We start from the raw sequence: 19,928 nt of genomic DNA, 5'->3' as shown, positions 1-19,928 counted from the left end.
TGTCCTCCACTCTCCTCTCATTTTCACCAGACAAAGCCACATCTGGTGCTAGGTCCCTACTGGACAGGGAAAATGCTCCATAAAACTAGTACTGTCCAGCTTTAAACAAAGGAGTGGCCTCCCTTTGGAGGAAGCTCCTCCTGGCTGGTATGATTATTTTTCTCTGTGGGTGGATAGTCTGTTAGCTGCAGGGCCCAGGCAGATCCTTCTGTCTGAAAGGCCCTCATCTGTAGCTGGTGCTGGCAACTCTGGGGAAGAATCCTCCCCAGCATGGAGGGCCTGGGGCACATAAGAACTAAGAAAGAAGTGGCACAGAGTTACACACACCTGTGAGGTTAGTTCATCAATGCTGTAAAATAGGATAGAAGCTGTTACAGCTGGATTTCATTATTTTTAGTTTCGTCAATCTCGATAGTGTAAATATTGTAGACACGCAAAGCAGACAATGAGAGAGAAACACTGAATCATACAGCTAACAAGTTAGAATCATACTTGGTATCATCAGGCTTGGTATAATTCTCTTGCAGTGATTTCCATAGAGCCCACAATTCCCACAGCCTTCTGGTAAGTGATACCAGGCATGGACAACAAGCAATTCTGCATTGCCTCATAGCATAGACCACAGAGCATGCTGCAATAAAAAGTGTCAGGCAGAAGAAAGAAGCTGCAGGAAAAACTGATACTACAATAATGCAGCTAACCAAGCATGGCAAAAGGGCAGACTTACATTTCTAGCAATAAAATTAGGAAAAACAATAAGAATCATCTGGAGCTGACCTCACCATTCCATGGCCTTTGCATGGATTTGGGGTATGAACAGAAGTGGCTGCAACTTGAGTGCTAGTGTTATTAGCAAACTTGGGGCCCAAGAAAGACTCCCATTGACTTTAAGGGACTTCAAATCAAACCATCAGTCATCTTCTCCTGTAACCTATTACACTTGTACTGCTGACTTTTGCAGGGAACCTGTGACCACGATGGGGACTATGGACTTGATTTCTACTGTCAGAGATTAAGAAAGATTACCCAACTCAACAAAGCCTGGATGTGGCTTAGGAAGAGCCGGTAGCATGGACAAGAAAAATCACATGATGGCAAAAGTTACAATAGCTCTTATGGAAGAATTGCACAAACATGCTTCTATTTTTAAGGGAGGCCTATGCAGCATTAAAGGTGTTGCTGTAAAGCTGATCATTACAGCAGGCTGTCAGATCAAATGTTGCAAAGCTATGCTATGTGCCAGGGCAAAGGCCAAAGTGGACCTAGGCTAATCAAGATGGAGTTCCATCATGCAGAGGAAAACAGGTACCCCCTTCCATTGTTTGTTTAGAAAAGATGACACCATCAGAAAGTGTGGAGATTTCAGAGTGCCTCGAAATCCAAGGCCAAATTCATTCCCAGTAGGTAGTTTTTTGTGCTACTGTGTAGCAATCTATGTATGCCAACTAATCAGTCCATGAAAATCACTTAAATGGAAAATCCATAGTACTAGAGGTGAGTTACAGTAGCAGTGTTGCGGAGCAAGTGCACCCTGTCCCCTGTTCATAGTAAGGGAAGGGGTGTTATATCCCCACAGCTCAGTCTACCTGACCGCCCTTTGCTCCAGGGCTGCAGGGGCTAGTGGCCAGAGTCAATACAGCTGCCCTTTAGCACTGGTTGTATGTCCTAGTGGCCTCTGGGGAATAGGCCACAACCTGGGGTGGGGGGAGGTGGCTAGGGTAGGGAGACCCGGATTCTTCCTACTCCACTGGGCCCCAGCCCAGGGCCCTGTCAGAGGTGGGTGTACTCACCGCTGGATCAGCGATGATCAAACCAAACCACGCTGTCTTAGTTCCTGGTCCTACAACCAAATTAATGGCTAGTCCCCCTGGGCTACTTCCTACCCTTTCTTGCAGTGGCATTGTCCACAAGTCTCCTTTGTCTCCAGCCTGTGGAGCTTCCAATGGTTCTGTCCACAGATAGCTTGGTGTCCACCTGGGTCTCGGTGAGCTTGGCCTCTGCAGTCTGGGGCTCCGGCAGCTCCCAGGTGGGAACCTGCAATGTATCCTCTCTCCTCCGCAGTTTGCCCTGACTGAACTGTGTTACTCCCTTTTATACTGGCACTCCAGTTGGAGCATGCCCTGCAAAGGTGAAAGGGCTTGGCTTCCTCTGCCCAGAGTACAGGGTCCACCCCTCCTTGTCCAGTATGGGACAAATGCACCCGATCATACAGAGTAATACTGAAAAGTATTACGCTGACATATTTAGAGATTTACAAATACATTAAATATGGACTCCATTTCCATAATTAATGCACTATAAGTTGTGCTGATTACTATTACTATAAATACACTGTTCCTATTTTGTACAATAAGGTACTTGGAAACCCTCATACTTTTTAATGTCAGTTTATGCAAAAGCTCATCTTTCCATTTCCTTGTACTTGTCAACCTAGAAATCCATTTTGTATGCTGCTGATTTGCAAACAAGTAATAAATCCTGCACATTGTGTGAAATAAGACAGACAATTTAACAAAGTTTTAACAAAACTACATCCAGCAATTGGAGAAAGTAATAATTTATGTAGATAATTTAAGGATAGATAGACATATGAGACTTAGGCAAACAAGCAATCTTCTTAACACACTGATAAATCAGTTCTACTAGCCTAATCCTCCTCTTACTGACTCTAATATAAACCAAGAGTAACTCAATTGAAGTAAACGGAGTTACATCAGTTTGAGCGAGAGGAGACTGAACCCCCAAAAGTGTATTTCTCTGAGAAATAACATGCAAGATTCTATAATAATAAATCACTATGCAGAGGAGTATCTGTCTCTAAAGAGGAAAAAATCCTGTTAAAATGTGCTGTGTGGTAGTCCAAAGTTTCTGACGAAATTATTGAAATGCATTAGAGAGAAGAAAAACATCATATACAAATCCATCAATACAAATATGCTGGACCATTGGGATAATGAGTAGAAAAGAATGGCAAAACATTGTACAAAAAGTTACATGATATTTAAGGCTGTAGAAAAAACAGTGAATACAGCTATGCAAAAAATCAGAATTTCCATCCCACGGGGAATCCCAATATTTCTTTATTTGTTTTCATCTTGAATCAGGGTGAAAAGGCAACACCTCAACATTTGTTATGGAATGAAAATTTCTGAAAAAAGTTTCAATTCATGAATGTTTAAATGTTTTGTTTCAGGGCAGTTCAACATTAATTTGTGTCTGCCTGAGCTGCTACAGTGCCTCACAGGAGTTGTAGAACGAGGGCATGAGACAGCCAACGTACCATATGGGCCAGGGTCTCTGGCCAGAGTATATTTCCCATGATATGCCACAATCATTGGACTTTCATGATGCACATCTGTGGCCTAGTCAGAAGGAAGACTGTGGTGCATCATGGGAGATATACTTTGGCCAAGGAACCCATCTCATAAGGGAGAATGGAGGCATCATTCAAACATTGTCAAACTAAATTAAGAAAAAGGGAGGGGAAAAAAAACCATTGTTTGCTTTTCAAGTTATCTTCTGTAAAGCATGCCTTTCCTTTTACCTGTTGTAACTTTAGTTTCAATTTAGACTATTACATAAAGCTAAAGACTTCTTAAAAATTGAAAAAAAGTCTAAATTTATCCATCTGTAATAGCATTATGATTTTCTGGCATGTGGGTGGGTGCAAATTTGCCTTTTGTACTGTCATGTCTCATATGAAACCTTTTCTTTTAGGATTCCTAGAGTGATAAGAGAGAAGGAGCTCCTCTCCTTTAGAAAATAAATACATGAAAATGAAGAGAAGGTCTTACATGTCTTAGGAGAATGACTAACAGCCCTGCAGACTGAAATTCTCTGCTCTTCACAGAATAGGTGCAGCATAGGTATTGGCCAAGGTAAGATATAGGTAAGCTTCCCTCACAGGAAGGTCCAGATTATCCCAATGATGTTTAAGCAGAACTCCCCTTCGATATCAGTAGGGTGTTCTCATGGAAAAGATGTCAGTACAACACAATCGTTAACCTACAAATGTGCCCAATTTGAGAGTACCACCTCTAATAAGGGTGTCTGTTCACTAGGAGAAAAAAAATGTGTTCTTAACTTAAGAAACTCAAGGTAATATCCTAGTGAAGAAAAGGCTGTTTGTAGTTTTCACATCACTTAGCAGTACTAATTAAAGACTATGAGAGCACCATGGGTTTACCTCAACCAGCTAATGCAAATTAAATCTATGAACTGCCTTGCATCCATTAGGATTTTACCTCTTAGTTATCCTGTCGGTTAACACAAGTTAAGTACATGCCTTTACTCCTAGTGAAGATAAGGACTAAAGGTGAGGGAGGGAGGGCATGTCTACCCAGTGAGTTGGTGCACAGTGAGCCAGAGTATGAATCTACAGCCCAACCAGCTTGCTAGGCACTAACTTGCAATGGGAAGACTGCTACAGTAAAGGTCCCAGATCATGGTTTAGCATATCTTGCAAATAGCCTGGCTTGCCATATACCAACTCACCATGTAGACAAGACCTGTAGCTATCCTCATTCAGTCCTTGTCATCTTTGAGTCTACCAGACTATGATAGTGTTTTTGTGTCATGGTCAGCAGAAACTGGACTAAGCCTCACTAATTCAGCTCACCCTGGTAATAATTTGGGATTACTTCTTCTTTGTACTGGACTTTGAACAACTTGACTCAGAGGTGAAGAGTCCTATGATCTATACTAATCCCCTGTGAGTCTTCCAGTCTGGCCCTCACAAATTGCCAAATTCACTTTAATTCTAGTTCCACTGTACTGAATAGTTCCATAACAGTATTTGTCACATTTCCCAACACTCTCAGGAAAAGGAGTCTAATTTCTAAATTCCTGTCATAAACGGTGGCTTTAGATGGAACACAGTAACCAGCAGATCAAGATATGTAAGTTTTTTTGGAATTAGTTGTAGAAACTATTCCCAAAACACACTGATTTCAATGGGTATGACCCATGGTTAAGGCTAACCATCTGCCAACACGGTATGCAGCCTCTGAACCCACAGCACTTTGCAGGATTGAGTCCAAGTACAGGAAGATCAACTGCACTAGAAAGAAAAATAAGTTCTGAAGATAAAGTGTGTTAGAGGGGAAAAAAGTAGCATATTTTAAAAAGGTGAAAAATGATAGAAAATTAGTTTTAGGGAGAAACTGACATTTGAAGAGTGAAAAAAAGATGCCTCAAAATTCATTATATTGTATTAGGATGTCAATTTTCTTTTTCTATATTTTAAACCTTTAAAAGTGCTAAAAGGATGAGGTAGGTGCAAGATTAGAATTCAAAGTACTGTAAATAAATTACATATAGAGAACAAAGGGAGGTGGACAGGAAAAAAAAAGGAAACCATAAAATACAATATTACAGTTCTTTTAGAATCATCACCTTCTAGGAAGTTTGCTCGATTCAGGCTTTGAAATCTATTCTTTAATGGTTATTTGTTTCCAGCTCCCCAGTAGCCCAAATTTTTGCACTTTCCCAACATTTGACTGAAGATAGAGGTCACATCCCCTTCTAGAACTCTATCCTCTTAGGACATGGGTCAGGGAAAGGGACTAATTCCTCCTCCATATACCTCCTCCCTTTGGCCCCCGTGTTCCATTGGGGAAAGAGAACTAACATGTCAACTAGATACACTAAATGGGAGCATGCAATCGTTTTTCAAGTATTTGGGTGAAGAAGGAGAGAAGTGGTATCAAAAACAGGAGACGTAAAGGAGGTGGAACTGAACCCACAGTTTTTCTATAGAGAGCCCGGCTAGAAAAAGCTCAGTCACACAGAGGAGCAATGCCATGTTATGAGCTGCAGTACATGGAACTCGGCAGCTACACACTTTTGCAGTATTACAGAATGTTAAACTTAATGCAGCTGGACAAATAATATTTAGAGATTTAATCAGAACAATACTGGTCTGCTTTAAGCAGTACAATTTGTATCTTTTTTTCTCTACATTCTACCAGTATGTTAGTTTTATGATCCTGATGCAAAGCCCACTGAAGTCAGTAGGAATCTTTCCATTGAATTCAATGAGCCTTGGATCAGGTCTTAAGAGAACTGTAACTCAGCTACAGATAAGACTTATGATAAATACTAAATAGGTGTTTGGGAGCTGTTGTGTGTCAACTTCAAACACCCGCACATAAGTTGTTTACTAAGTATTTCAGTGAACATCTGGAATTCTGAAGTTACACAAGAAGTGTTTGAAAAATATTATTGTAGATCTGATGAAAAACTCCACTTAAGTCTTTTTTTATTTGGTGAAGATTTGTGTGCCTTACCACAGTTATTAAAATTCACTGGCTTGTTGTGGGTGAGCCAGACCTGACGAGAAACTGTGAGGGTATTTTTGTTTTTTTAAAAAAATAATAAGGTCTCCAGAAGCAATATGATGGGCCCAGAAACCGACATCGTTCCCTTCTTTAAAATGTCCTAGCATTGAGCTGCACAACTATTCTTGTGATACTGCCTCTAGAGGTGAAACAGTAGTTCAGTCCTCCTGTCTAGTCAATTCCAATCCTCTCTGCAGAAAGAAGCAACTAGTTTTCAATTTGTGATGGTATCTTTTGGGATGTGAACACCTATGTCATGGTGGGCTGGACTAAGACCTTCAAGTCACTTTAGATAGGTCACTAAGCACTATCAGAAAGCTATGACCTTCAGTCAGTCGTAAATGCACATATTCACATATCTATAGGAGAGTGTGGGGAAGGGAAAATACTGAGAATAAGAATTATATAGCAAAGTTATACACCTTCTAGAGATCTTGGGCGTTTCACTCACTGTGGTCACTGTCCAAAAGCAGTTTCTGTATAAGAAATCTTTCTTACACAGTTGGTTTCCTGTTGCAGTGTGCTGATATAAACATATACACTCATTTGATGACACACATCCATTATAAATGCATCTTGGGATTAATGAATTATGGGAATCACAGTCATTTGCAGTTGCATGGATAATGGTTGGTGTGATCAGGGTGGTGTTATAGGGGTCTCCTGCCTCGTGACCTCACTTCAAGCAGCGGCAGTCCTGTCTAGGTGGCTAACATTCAGGCGGGGTAGGGAAACCCAGGCCCTCCCACTCCATCAGGTTCCAACCCAAGGCCCCGTGAGACTGGTTCGGCTGCTCACTCATCTCTGTATGGCGTCAGCCCTCAGTCAGTTTCCCTGGGTCTCTTCCTACTTCTGTCCATACCCCATCCAGCTGCTGCCCGTCTCTGGAGGATGTCACCTTCTGAGCTTCCTGTCCTCATCCCAGTTGCTGGGTGTTGTAGCTCTCCTGCTTGCCAGCTTCATGCGGGCTCAGCTCTTGTCCTCCTCTGTAGCTCTGAAGGCACATTTTCCTCCCTGGCTTGCCAGCCCCAGACTGAGCTGCCTGGCTGGCTTTTAAACCCTGCCTCCAATCCAAGCATGCTCAGCAAGGGAATAGGGGAAGAGCCCCCTTAGCCCATAGTTGTTCTTTGACCCCATCCTGTCCAGTGAAGGGCTTATACACCCCTTCACAGTTGGATACTTGAATATGGATTTCATTGGACCCACTACAATCAGAAAAAGAATTTCTGATAGTATGAAAGTCCCACTGCTTGCAAGATCACCAACCCAGTTTCTTCTGGAATACATTTCTCACTAATAAGGATAATCATCTGAGGTTTATCCATGTAATTACTTTCCTGTGTTTTGCACTACACCATAGTCTGTTGTCCCCAGGGAAGATCACATGCATTGTAAGCACTCAGGGGCAGGGACTGTTGTTTATTTTGTGTTTGTTCAGCACTTAATCACATTGGTCCATTGTGCTAAGTGCTGAAGGCCTTTAGGTGCCACTGCAATATAAATGGTCAGGAATAATAAATAATAAATAATGTATTGCTGACTGAAGGAGACATTTCTTTAAGGGAGCTCCATGTTGAAGTGTTGGTTGCTCATCACCACCCTAACAGTGTTTCTCCGCCCTGCGTTGCAGGGACTTGGGACCTGAAACAAAGCCCATTTAAGTCAATAAGAGCCTTTCAACTGACTTCTAATGGGCTTTGAATCAGGCTGTCAGTGAGAAGACAGTTCAGTTTCTATGCCCATTTGTTCACGAGCTTCCGGACTAAGGTGAACAAAATCCTCATGTCTGTCTGCTTACTAATAGTACTTTCAGGAAATTAGTGTATGCTTCAAAGCCTGGAAATAAATGAATAAGTAGCTCCTTATCACTGTTGTGTTCTGCTCTCTATGGCGTAAATATTGCGTGTGCCAATAAGTCTATAGAACACATCAGACACTGCAACAGGCCCCCTCTGATAAACATTCAAATTAAAAAGCTATCTTCTATACAACAGTTATAAAAGGGCTACAACAGAGAGCAGCTGGCCTGAAAGTAATGTTCACTTGGGAGATACAAGAGCAGAATGTTTGCTTCCAAGTGTTAGGATACTAATGAAGGACTGTCCGTCAATGGAAATCAAGCCAGAATTAGAGCGTATTAAAGACAACCTTTCCCTTCCTTAACATGATGCAATATTGATGTTGCTAAGCAAAAGGTCTTGGCTGTACAGTTATCTGTCTGAGCCTGATTTATAGGGATTAGAACTTTTTACTGGTTGTCATTCATCGAACTGTCACTTTTTAAGTTATGCTGTCGGCCAGTTAGGCCTTTCAGCTTAGCCAGTAGTTATGGCATGTTATCCAGTCTCTTCTGTCCACAGAGAAATTGTGCCAGGTTCTTTCTTTTTCCTAAGCTACCCATTCCTTATAGCCTGCAATCCATTTCTCCACAGACAGCCATCACTTGCTGACGCAAGCAGTGTACCCAGATGGTAATTACTGCTTTCTCTTGGCATTCTTCTGCCTCCTCTTCATGGTTATTTCTTTAAATGCAAGAGTCTGTAGGATGAGAATGGAGCTGGTTACAGAGAAACCCCCCAATCCAAACAGTCCCAGACTTGAGAGGTGATCAAAGTGCGAACTTGGATCCAGTCTATGCCTTGTAAATGATCTGTCTCTTTATAATTTGTCAAATTAAACCCCAGATCCAACCCTCTCCATGAACTTTGAGAAAGTTTGGGTCCAAAGGCAGTTCTGAAATTCTTGGCTTGGGCCCTTCTCTGCTATTTTATAACCTATAAAGATAATAAATCTATCAAACTGTGTGAGAAGGGTTCTAACTGCCATTGGACTCAATGGGATTTTTGAAACCATTTAGAACTATATAATATTCTGGGCTTGAAGCTGGCTTTAATAGCACTGGGAGTTCCATGTGCAGACTTGCGGGTAGTATATGGCCCATAGTGTGAAGATTTTAACTAGGCAGAAGACAAGACATGTCTGAAAATACTATCTCTACATTAGTAATATCTGGAGTGTCATTGAAACCACCTTGATGATGGGGTGGTAGTTTTGGTTTTTTCCCCCCTTTACAAAGCAGATGTCTCTAATGAACTGAAATTCTTCACTGTCACACTTGATCATAAAGTCATCTTTGCAGTGCATTTTTATATTCCTCTTTCATCTTCTACAGAAGTACAACGAATTTCAAACCAGGGTTTGTTTGTTTGTTTTTTATAGTAAATTCAGTGCAGGAACACATTTTGAATTGCCAAAAATCTTACAGCTTTTATAAATCACTGCTTGTAAGAAAAACTTTGTGGTTAACATAATTAAGTCACTTGGAGGCAGCATGCTTGGATTGGATTGCAAATTAAAGAGACCTTTCTTTTCTATGCAGTCCTTCATACCTCTTTGTTTATTTTAACGTTCTCATGTATTATTATTAATTCCACTTCTGATAGTTGTCAGGCTGCCAAGCTTATATGAAGCTCCACCAGTTTGCTTAATACAAAGATATGTTTTTACACAGTAATGAAAGAAACAAACATCAGTAGAAAGGACTCAGGATCACAGAAACTACTGTGCCTTTTTTCCTGGCAATAATCTTCATGAATGTTCATGACTTAGGACATATGGGAGAACAGAGTGAATACTGTAGCTGTATTCTTTAAAAGCTAGATAATTTTATGACTAATAAGGGAAATGTATGCTAATATTAGGAAACAGTGAGATCTACTAGACTGTGGGAAAAGTCTCCCAAGGAAAGAGGTGGAATCCCCATGGCTTGACTCATTTCAGTCAGCAGTGGATAAATGATTAGAAAAGATAGTGTAGAGAATAATCCTACATAAAATCATTCCCATCACCAAGGCAGGATTCTTACCTACAAAGTAATGTTCAAGAGTTTTATCCAGTCCAGAGATTATTCCAGCCATTAGGATTCTACACTGTACCAGTGCCGTCTCTGAACTGATCCATTCATCCCATCCAAAGATCCTTCTCTGCCACAATGCCTATAAGACATTAGCCCATTCATGATGGCTGGTTTGAACAGCACATGGAAAGATTTGAACTTTAGCGTCCAAAAAGTGGGGACCTGCATGTACCCTTCTAAGCTTAATTCCTAGCTTAGATCTGATAGCGCTGCCACCAACCAGAAATTCCAGTGTCTGGTACACTCCCTGTCCCCCCAAAATCTTCCCTGGGGGACCCAAGACCCAAACCCCTTGGGTCTTAAAACAAAGGGAAATAAACCATTCCCCCTCCTTTCCTTCTCCCAGACTTCCCCTCCCTGGGTTACCCTGAGACATACACTGATCCAAGCTCCTTGGATCCTAAAACAGAGAGGAATTAACGTTCCCCCCACCTCCTTTCCCCACACCAATCCCCTGGTGAGTTCAGACCCAATCCCCTTGGGTTTTACACAAGGAAAAAATCAATCAGGTTCTTAAAAAGGAAAGCTTTTAATTAAAGAAAGAAAAAATAAAAATTATCTCTGTAAAATTTAAGATGGAAAATGTTTACAGGGTCTTTAGCTTATATAGACTAGAGGGACTCTCTCCCCCCTAACCTAAGATACAAGTTACAGCAAACAGAGGTAAAATATCCATCCAGCAAAATACACATTTGCAAATTAAGAAAACAAATATAAAACTAATCCGCCTTTTCTAGCTAGTACTTACTATTACGAACATGAGAGACTGTGTTAGAAAGATTGGAGAAAGCTGGTTGCACGTCTAGTCCCTCTTAGCCTCAAGAGCGAACAAAGAACAAAACAAACAGCACAAACAAAGACTTCCCTCCACCAAGATTTGAAAGTATCTTGTCCCCCGATTGGTCCTTTGGTCAGGTGTCAGCCAGGTTCACTGAGCTTGTTAACCCTTTACAGGTAAAAGAGACATTAACTCTTAATTATCTGTTTATGACAAATACCTATAAGACATTAGCCCATTAATGATGGCTGGTTTGAGCAGCACATGGAAAGAATGGACACTTTATTACCCATCTAAAAGAATAAGTGTACATATGCTTTTAAAAATGAGGGAGAAAATTTATTGCATCCCCCACCCGCATCTTTCACACGTCACTTGCCTTATTAAACTGTAAGATCCTCAGGCCACACCTGTGTAGTCATAGTGGTGCAAGTATCATTCCCACCAAACCAGTCTATATTTCTTGCCCCCTTTTACTGTGCAAACCACCAATAAACACACAAATGGAAAACACAATGTCTAGCTGGGGCTTTCTACCCAGCCACCAAGAGTCTTCCTTCTCCAGGAGACTGCAGGAGACTCTCCCTTCCTTCAGACCCCACCATTCCTGCAGTTCTTTAGTGCAGGAAACTCTGCAGGAGACTCTCCCTTTCTTCAGACCCCACCATTCCTGCAGTTCTTTAGTGGAAACACCTGTCACTTGCTCAGCCGCAGCTGATTAGCAAAGAGGGCTGGCTGGGCCCAGCTCCATCTCCTCACATCATTCATCTTTCGTGCCGTTTCGGCCAAACACTGAAGCACATGCTTTGCTGTGTGCATGTGCTTATGTTCATCCCACTTTAGCAAAGCACTTAAGCACATGCTTAATTGACTTCAATGGGACTTCAGTGCATGCTTAAATCATTGGGTACTCAGAGAGCTATACGTGGCCTGCAACGTAAAAAGAGGGTTTGGGGTTTTTTATGTGAGCAGAGTCAGGATGAGCTCTACCCTGACATCTGGTGGTGAATTATGGGAAGTGCGGAAAGAATGTCAGGAATGTGAAATCTCAAATATTTGCATGGGCACACCCAGCAAGGCAGCCTGGGATTGTTATTTTGACAGCTGGGATCCCCAATTTCTTTGTTATTGGGGCAGGAGGAAAAGAAAAGTGCTGTCACCCTAATTATGTGAATGAGGAACTATTAGACTGCTTTATGACAGAAATGACTCAACCTAAATTAAGTAGTACTTGCTAGACAAGGGACATGGCAGAGTGGAGCAGTTTGCAGCATGTTGGAGCAGCCCATGGAACAGTGAGCAGAGTGAAGTGGTTTGCAGGGACAGCTGGAGGAGCGGTACAGCTGGTTGCGGTGAAGGCTGCAGTAGAACTCCATGGAGAGGCGGAGCAGTTGGCCTTGGCCCACGTAAGGTGCCCCTTAACACCCTGTGTGGACTCCCCCAGTTCCACCCAGGCTGGGGGGGTAAAACTCTGCAAATAAAGTCTTGAATTCTGAGGTGGCACTGACCAGAGACTTTTGGGTTGTTGGACTTTGGGGTGATTGGACTTAAGACCCCAAGGGGAAAAGGATATTCCCAAACGTACTTGGAGGTGGGTTTTTGTTTATGGTTTGTGTTATAATCCTGTTTGTGGTGTTTCTCCAGTGGGATGCCGCATTGTTTCCTCCCTTTATTAAAAAGATTTTGCTACACTCAGACTCCGTGTTTGCGAGAGAGGAAGTATTGCCTCCTAGAGGCGCCCAGGGGGGTGTGGTATGTAAGTGTCTCAGGTCACTGGGTGGGGGCTCAAGCCGGTTATGCATGGTGTTATTAAAAGGGAACCCCTGGATACTGAACCCAGCCCTTGTTGCTGCCAACTCAGAGGGGCAGACAGGTTACATTTTGGGGGGCTCGTCTTGATCCCTGGGTCAGTACCCCTCGCAAGCACCTGTTGAGTGTTCCACTGTATTGGGAAATAATTGTGTTTATATTTTGAGGAAATTACTGTTTGTATAATGGCTAATATGTTGGGTTTGTTGGGCCGCAGTCCTGCAGCCTCTAGCTCAGGGGCGGCAGACGCAGCCTATGATTGGGCCAAAGCACTGGGGCATATATTGGAAAAGATTGTGTTGGCCTATGCTACGTCAAACTCTTGTCGTAAGTTAAGGTTATTTGCTGGGGAAGAGGAGTTTGAACCCTGGCTGGAGCATACCACTGAAATGCTGCGGGAGTGGGCCATACCCGATGTAGAAAAGCGACGATGTCTAATAGAAAGCCTTACTGGTCCAGCATTAGATGTAATTCGCACCCTAAAGCTCATTGACCCTGAGGTCAGTGTGAAGGACTGCCTAGAGGCCCTTGATAATACCTTTGGGAGCGTAGAGGGCCCTGAGGACAGTTACTATAAATTCCTTAATTCCTGACAGCAAAGGAGTGAGAAAATTTCAGCCTATATACAGAGGCTGGAGAGACTGCTTCAGAGAGCTGTTATGAGGGGAGCAGTGACTGCTGAGCAGATGGATCAGACCAGACTGGCTCAAGTTGTAAGAGGGACTCAGTATCAGAACCCGATCCTACTTCATCTCCGACTAAGAGAACGGCAGGAACATCCCCCAAGTTACTCCCAGCTGATAAAGGAGGTCAGGGAAGAGGAAGAAAGGCAGGTGGCCAGCGAGTGTTGGGAAGCCCAAACATTGGAACCAGCCAGCACAACGCCACTGCCAATGGCCAGGGTACTGATGGTGAGCACCACAGAGGAACTTGCCCAACAAATGCAGGTCCTGATGGAACGGATAGCTGAGCTGCAAAGCATCATTGACTGAGCTAAGATTTCCAGGAATAAGGAGCCTCAGACCGTGACGAGGGAGAAGTCAGTATCTAGAGCCACCATCCCATCTCGGTGCAGGGGGAAAGGACAATTCTTTTGCTACCGGTGTGGTCAGGATGGGCACAGTGCTGCTAACTGCCATAAGGAAGAGAACCCCTCCTTAGTGTATGAAAAGCTGAGGATCAGTTGGGAGAGATCCAGTAGCTGCCAGAAAGTCCGGGGAGGGAGACCACTTAGGCCTACAGGATTTGAAGATTCCTCCAGAAGAGACCGCCCAGCTGGGATCCCTGCAGGACTGATAGGGCCTCGAGCAGAGGTCATGGTGAGGATTGAAGGGGCAGAGTGTAAAGCCGTGCTTGACACTGGATCTCAAGTGACTGTTATATTTCAGTCATTCTACCAACAGATGCTTAGGCACCTGCCTATACAGCCACTGACTGGCACTGGTCTGTGTGGCCTCAGCATGGATGAATACCTCTATCAAGGGTATGTCATAGTGCACCTGGAATTCCCAGAGGAGGTTGCTGGGGTAAACCAAGAAGTAGACACAGCTGCCTTAATATGCCCTGACCCTAAAGGGACCTCTGATGTTTCTGTGCTGATAGGGACCAACTCCAGTCTCTTCAAGATGCTCGCGGATTACTGCAGACGATGGACTGGGAACCAGTACCTGAGTACCCTGATGATCCATACGCTTTGTGCTGAAGCCTATAGGAAGATTGAGAGCGCTAAAAAGGAGACATCTGAGCTACCAGTTGGGGCACTGAAGTACATGGGCACAGCTCCCTTAGTAGTGCCTGCAAGGACGGAGCAAGAAGCACTTGTCATGAGTACCAGGCTGAAAGGCAGTAAAGAGGCATTAGCAATGATAGAGCAGCCGGTTGAAGGAGAGCTCCCGGAAGGAGTGCTGTTCCCCAGTGGAGTCATATAACCCTACCTGCTGAAGCCCAGGAAAAGGTGACTATACTGATTGCTAATGAAACAAGTGGAGATGTTGTTGTGAGGCAAGGACAAAAGATAGCAGACCTCTTCGAGCCTGAATCAATTGTAAAACCCCAATGTCAGACTCAAGTGCCGACAATAGACCCAGCAAAGATTGACTTTGGAGATTCACCACTGTCCAAGGAGTGGAAAGATCGCCTAAGAAGGAAACTTTGTGAAAGATCCAAGGTGTTCTCATTGCATGAGTGGGATGTGGGATGTGCAAAAAGAGTAGAGCACAACATCAGACTACATGACTCTCGACCTTTCAGAGAGAGATCTAGGAGGTTTGCTCTCTCCGAGATGGAAGATGTGCGACAACATCTTCAAGAGCTGGCTGCAAATGGCATCATTACAGAGTCCTGCAGCTCATACGCCTCACCCATTGTGGTGGTCCCAAAAAAAGAATGGGAAAATCCGGAGGTGTATTGACTACCGCACCCTAAACAGCCGTACTGTGGTTGACCAGTACACAATGCCTCGAGTCCAAGATGCCTTAGACTGTTTGCTGGGAAGCCAGTGGTTCTCTGTGTTGGATCTTCGGAGTGGATACTACCAGATCCCTCTGAGTGAAGAAGATAAGGAGAAGACAGCTTTCATCTGCCCATTATGGTTTTATCAGTTCGAACGCATGCCCCAAGGGATTTCTGGAGCACCTGCCACATTTCAACGTCTTATGGAGAAAGGTGTGGGAGACATGGATTTACTGCAAGTGTTAGTTTATTTGGATGACCTGATTGTGTTTGGAAGAACTTTCGAGGAGCATGAAGAAAGACTTCTTAAAGGGCTTGATAGGTTGGAGGATTATGGTTTGAAGCTTTCAATTGACAAATGCCAGTTCTGCAGGACCTTGGTAAAGTATGTGGGTCACATCGTGTCCCAAGAGGGTGTGAGTACTGATCCTGATAAAATAGAAGCCCTCACTACATGGCCACGTCCAAGCAACTACAGAGAACTCAAGACCTTCCTTGGGTTTAGTGGCTACTACCACAGATTTGTGAAAAACTATGCTATAATTGTAAAACCCCTCAATGATCTTACCAGGGGATATCAGTCCAGCAAGAACAAATCTAAGACCAAGAATAAAGGGCCTTCCGTGCAGAGACACTATGGCCCCTTCGAACCCTTTGGGCCACGGTAGGATGAGAGATGTGAAAGGGCTTTTCGAGAAATCATTACTTGCCTAACTCATGCCCCAGTCCTAGTCTTTGCTGACCCAAGCAAGCCATTTATCCTGCATACTGATGCCAGTCGGAGGCAGTACTGTACCAGGAGGTGGAAGGCAAGCGTAAACCTGTAGCCTTTGCCAGCCGAGGACTATTTGATAGTGAAACTCATTATCCCACCCACAAGCTGGAGTTCTTGGCCTTGAAATGGGCCATCACTGAGAAATTTCGAGACTACTTGTATGGGGCTCAGTTCCAGGTGTGGGCAGACAACAACCCACTGACTTATGTGTTAACAAGTGCTAAACTGGGTGCTACAGGGCAAAGATGGGTGGCCGCTTTGGCTAGCTATGACTTCAGCATTCAGTACCGATCAGGGAGAAGCAATGTAAATGCAGATGCATTGTCCAGGCGTCCACAGGCACCAGGAGTTGCTGTGATACCCACGGATGGAGTGAGAGCTATTTGCAGTGTGAGTCGCTGAGAGCTGGAGGCCCATGAAAGCCTTCATGGATATGTTGCTGAAGCTTTGGGCCTGCCCCCTGAATGCGTGCCTTCTGCTTCAGTAAACTATATTGCTTTGGACCAATCTCCCTTGCCCATGCTCAATGCGGCTGACTGGCAGGAAGCCCAGCTGCAAGATATTGACATTCGTGATACACTACTTGCCAAAAGGGAGGGGCGAGGCCCAGCTGCCGTTGTCCCACCTACCCCAGAAGGCAAACTACTATTGAGAGAATTGACCAAATAAAACTGATTCAAGGAGTGCTACACCGCATGACCACAGACCCTCTACAAAAGCAACAGAATCAACTAGTGCTGCCGAAAGAGTACAGAACCCTGGCCATGAGGGCCCTGCATGATGACTGTGGACATTTAGGGATGGAGAGGACTCTGGAACTTATCCGCAATAGATTCTATTGGCCCCGGATAGCTGAAGATGTTCGCAGGAAATGTGAGACCTGCACTCGATGTGTTCAAACGAAAACTCTGCCCACGAGGGCTGCATATCTGAAGAACATCACCAGCAACAAACCTCTGGAGCTGGTTTGCATTGATTTCTTGTCTTTAGAAGTGGACAAGAGGAATATTGGGAACATTCTAGTAGTGACTGACCATTATATGAAATATGTGCAGGCATATCCCACATGTGATCAGAGGGCCACCACTGTTGCTCGAGTACTGTGGGAAAAATATTTCTCAGTTTATGGATTCGCAGCCCGCATACACTCGGATCAGGGACGAGACTTTGAGAGTCACCTTCTGAAGGAGGTGCTGAAGATAGCAGGAATTAAAAAGTCGAGGACAACGCCTTATCACCCGCAAGGTGACCCTCAGCCAGAGAGGTTCAACCGAACCCTATTAGATATGTTAGGGACTTTGCGGCCAGAGCAGAAGGCAACCTGGAGCCAACGTGTTGCATTTCTGGTGCACGCCTACAACGCCACAAAGAACGATGCTACATGAGTCACCCCATATCTCTTGATGTTTGGGGGAGAACCAAGATTACCCATAGATCTGTGCTTTGGTGTATCAGAGGATGGCGATAGCTATGAAACCCATCAGCAATATGTATCCCGACTACGAGAAAAGCTGCGGGATGCTTATCACTTAGCAATGTCTGCAGCTCAGAAGAACGCAGACTGCAGCAAACATCGATATTATGCTAGGGTGTGTCTGCAAGAGCTCCAGCCAGGGGACAGAGTCCTGCTGCGAAATTTGGGTATTGCTGGCAAACACAAGATAGCTGACAGATGGAAGGCAATACCTTACTTGGTGATGGAAAAGCTAGGAGACCTGCCGGTTTACAAGCTCAAACCTGAAGAGGGTCCAGGGCAGACCAAAACCGTGCATAGAAACCTTTTGCTCCCTGTGGGGGAATTGGTAGGCAGCCCTTATGAGATGGGCCACAAAAGGGCAACTGGGCAGAATGAGGGTGCTGTACCAAAGCCACCCTCCAATGTGGCCAGCCGGCCTCCTGCAGCTAACTTACCCCTACTCAGCACATCTGACAGTGAGTCTGAGGAGGAAGACACAACCATGGTGTATCCTGGGATGAAGACAAGATTTCAGTCTCAATCAGCTGAATCAAAAGAGAATACCTCCTCTTCCGCCCTAAACCCTATGGCAGAAGTATTTAGGCCCATTCCTGACACTCCTGAGCCACTGGTGGAACCCCTGTGTGATGACATACACAGGTTATTGGACAGTGGCGACATACAGATGGAGGATGTCCTGAGCACCTTCGACCCTCCACTGTTAGAACTAGAAATGCAGGACCCTATGCCAGTATCCAAGGAGAACTCACAGGAAACCTCCCCATCCATCACTCAAAAGGATGTCCCCCCTACCACAGCAACAGAGATTCTCAATACGCGAGACAGGGTAATAAGACCAGTGAAAGAGTTAACTTATGATGCACCTGGGGTAACTAGTGAGGAGCCAATACATTTAGCACACAGGTTTGTAAAAGCTGAAGTGGGCTATCTGAGGCCCTTTGGAGGGGACCAGTAAGTTGGTATAGTAGGGAATGTGATTTGTCGGGACGACACATTCTCGGCTGGGGGGAGGATGTAAGCAGAGTCAGGATGAGCTCTACCCTGACATCTGGTGGTGAATTATGGGAAGTGTGGAAAGAATGTCAGGAATGTGAAATCTCAAATATTTACATGGGCACACTCAGCAAGGCAGCCTGGGATTGTTATTCTGACAGCTGGGATCCCCATTTCTTTGTTATTGGGGCAGGAGGAAAAGAAGAGCGCTGTCACCCTAATTATGTGAATGAGGAACTATTAGACTGCTTTATGACAGAAATGACTCAACCTAAATTAAGGAGTACTTGCTAGACAAGGGACATGGGTTCCAAAAACCCAGTGAATTGAGAGAGGTTGGGGATTGGTGTGTGTACCTGATGGTATGGGCCCCTTTTGAGGGCCTGGAACACCAATTGCACATCCTCCTCTCTCCACTGTTAAAGAGTAGAGCTAATTTTGATTCCATTAGGAGTCCATCTAGAGACTGCTGAGCTGAATTCATGTTGGGCCCATGGTGCACTAGCACTAGGGCTTCCCTACTAAGAGCTGAAATCACTGAATGCTGTGTTAACCAGTGGGGGAGCCTGAAGACCTACCATTAAGAGGCTGGCAGAGTGGAAAAGTTTGCAGCGTGTTGGAGCAGCCCATGGAACAGTGAGCGGTGTGAAGTGGTTTGCAGGGACCGCTGGAGGAGCGGCACAGCTGGTCATGGTGAAGGCTATAGCAGAACTCCATGGAGAGGCGGAGCAGTTGGCCCTGGCCCATGTAAGGTGCCCCTTAACACCCTGTGTAGACTCCCCTCCCCTTCCCCCAGTTCCACCCAGGCTAGGGGGGTAAAACTCTGCAGATAAACTCTTGAATTCTGGAGTGGCACTGACCAGAGACTTTTGGGGTGATTCGACTTGAGACCCCAAGGGGGAAAGGACATTGCCAAACGTACTTGGAGGTGGGGTTTTGTTTATGGTTTGTGTATAAGCCTATTTGTGGTGTTTCTCCAATGGGATAATGCATTGTTTCCTCCCTTTGCTACACTCAGACTCCATGTTTGCAAGAGGGGAAGTACTGCCTCCTAGAGGCGCCCAGGGGGGTGTGGTATGTAAGTGTCCCAGGTCACTGGGTGGGGGCTCAAGCCGGTTATGCATTGTGTTACTGAACGGAACCCCTGGATACTGAACTCAACCCTTGTTGCTGCCAACTCAGAGGTGCAGAAGGGTTACATTTAAATAAAATCTATCCTTTCCTCCCAAAGCAGAGGAACAGCAGGTGCCATGTGATTCTGTCACCAAAGGCGCAGGCTCAATCTATTACCCTTTCGCACCATGAAGAGGCTAGTGGTGGGAGTGACTCTCCCTTCTGTGTACCACATCATTCTCTTACAGCCATTCGATGCCTTCTGCAAATTGATGGAG

The sequence above is a fragment of the Gopherus flavomarginatus genome, chromosome 1 (assembly GCF_025201925.1).
Source record: "Gopherus flavomarginatus isolate rGopFla2 chromosome 1, rGopFla2.mat.asm, whole genome shotgun sequence".
NCBI lineage: Eukaryota > Metazoa > Chordata > Testudines > Testudinidae > Gopherus > Gopherus flavomarginatus.
Note: the sequence above shows the minus strand (reverse complement) of the source record.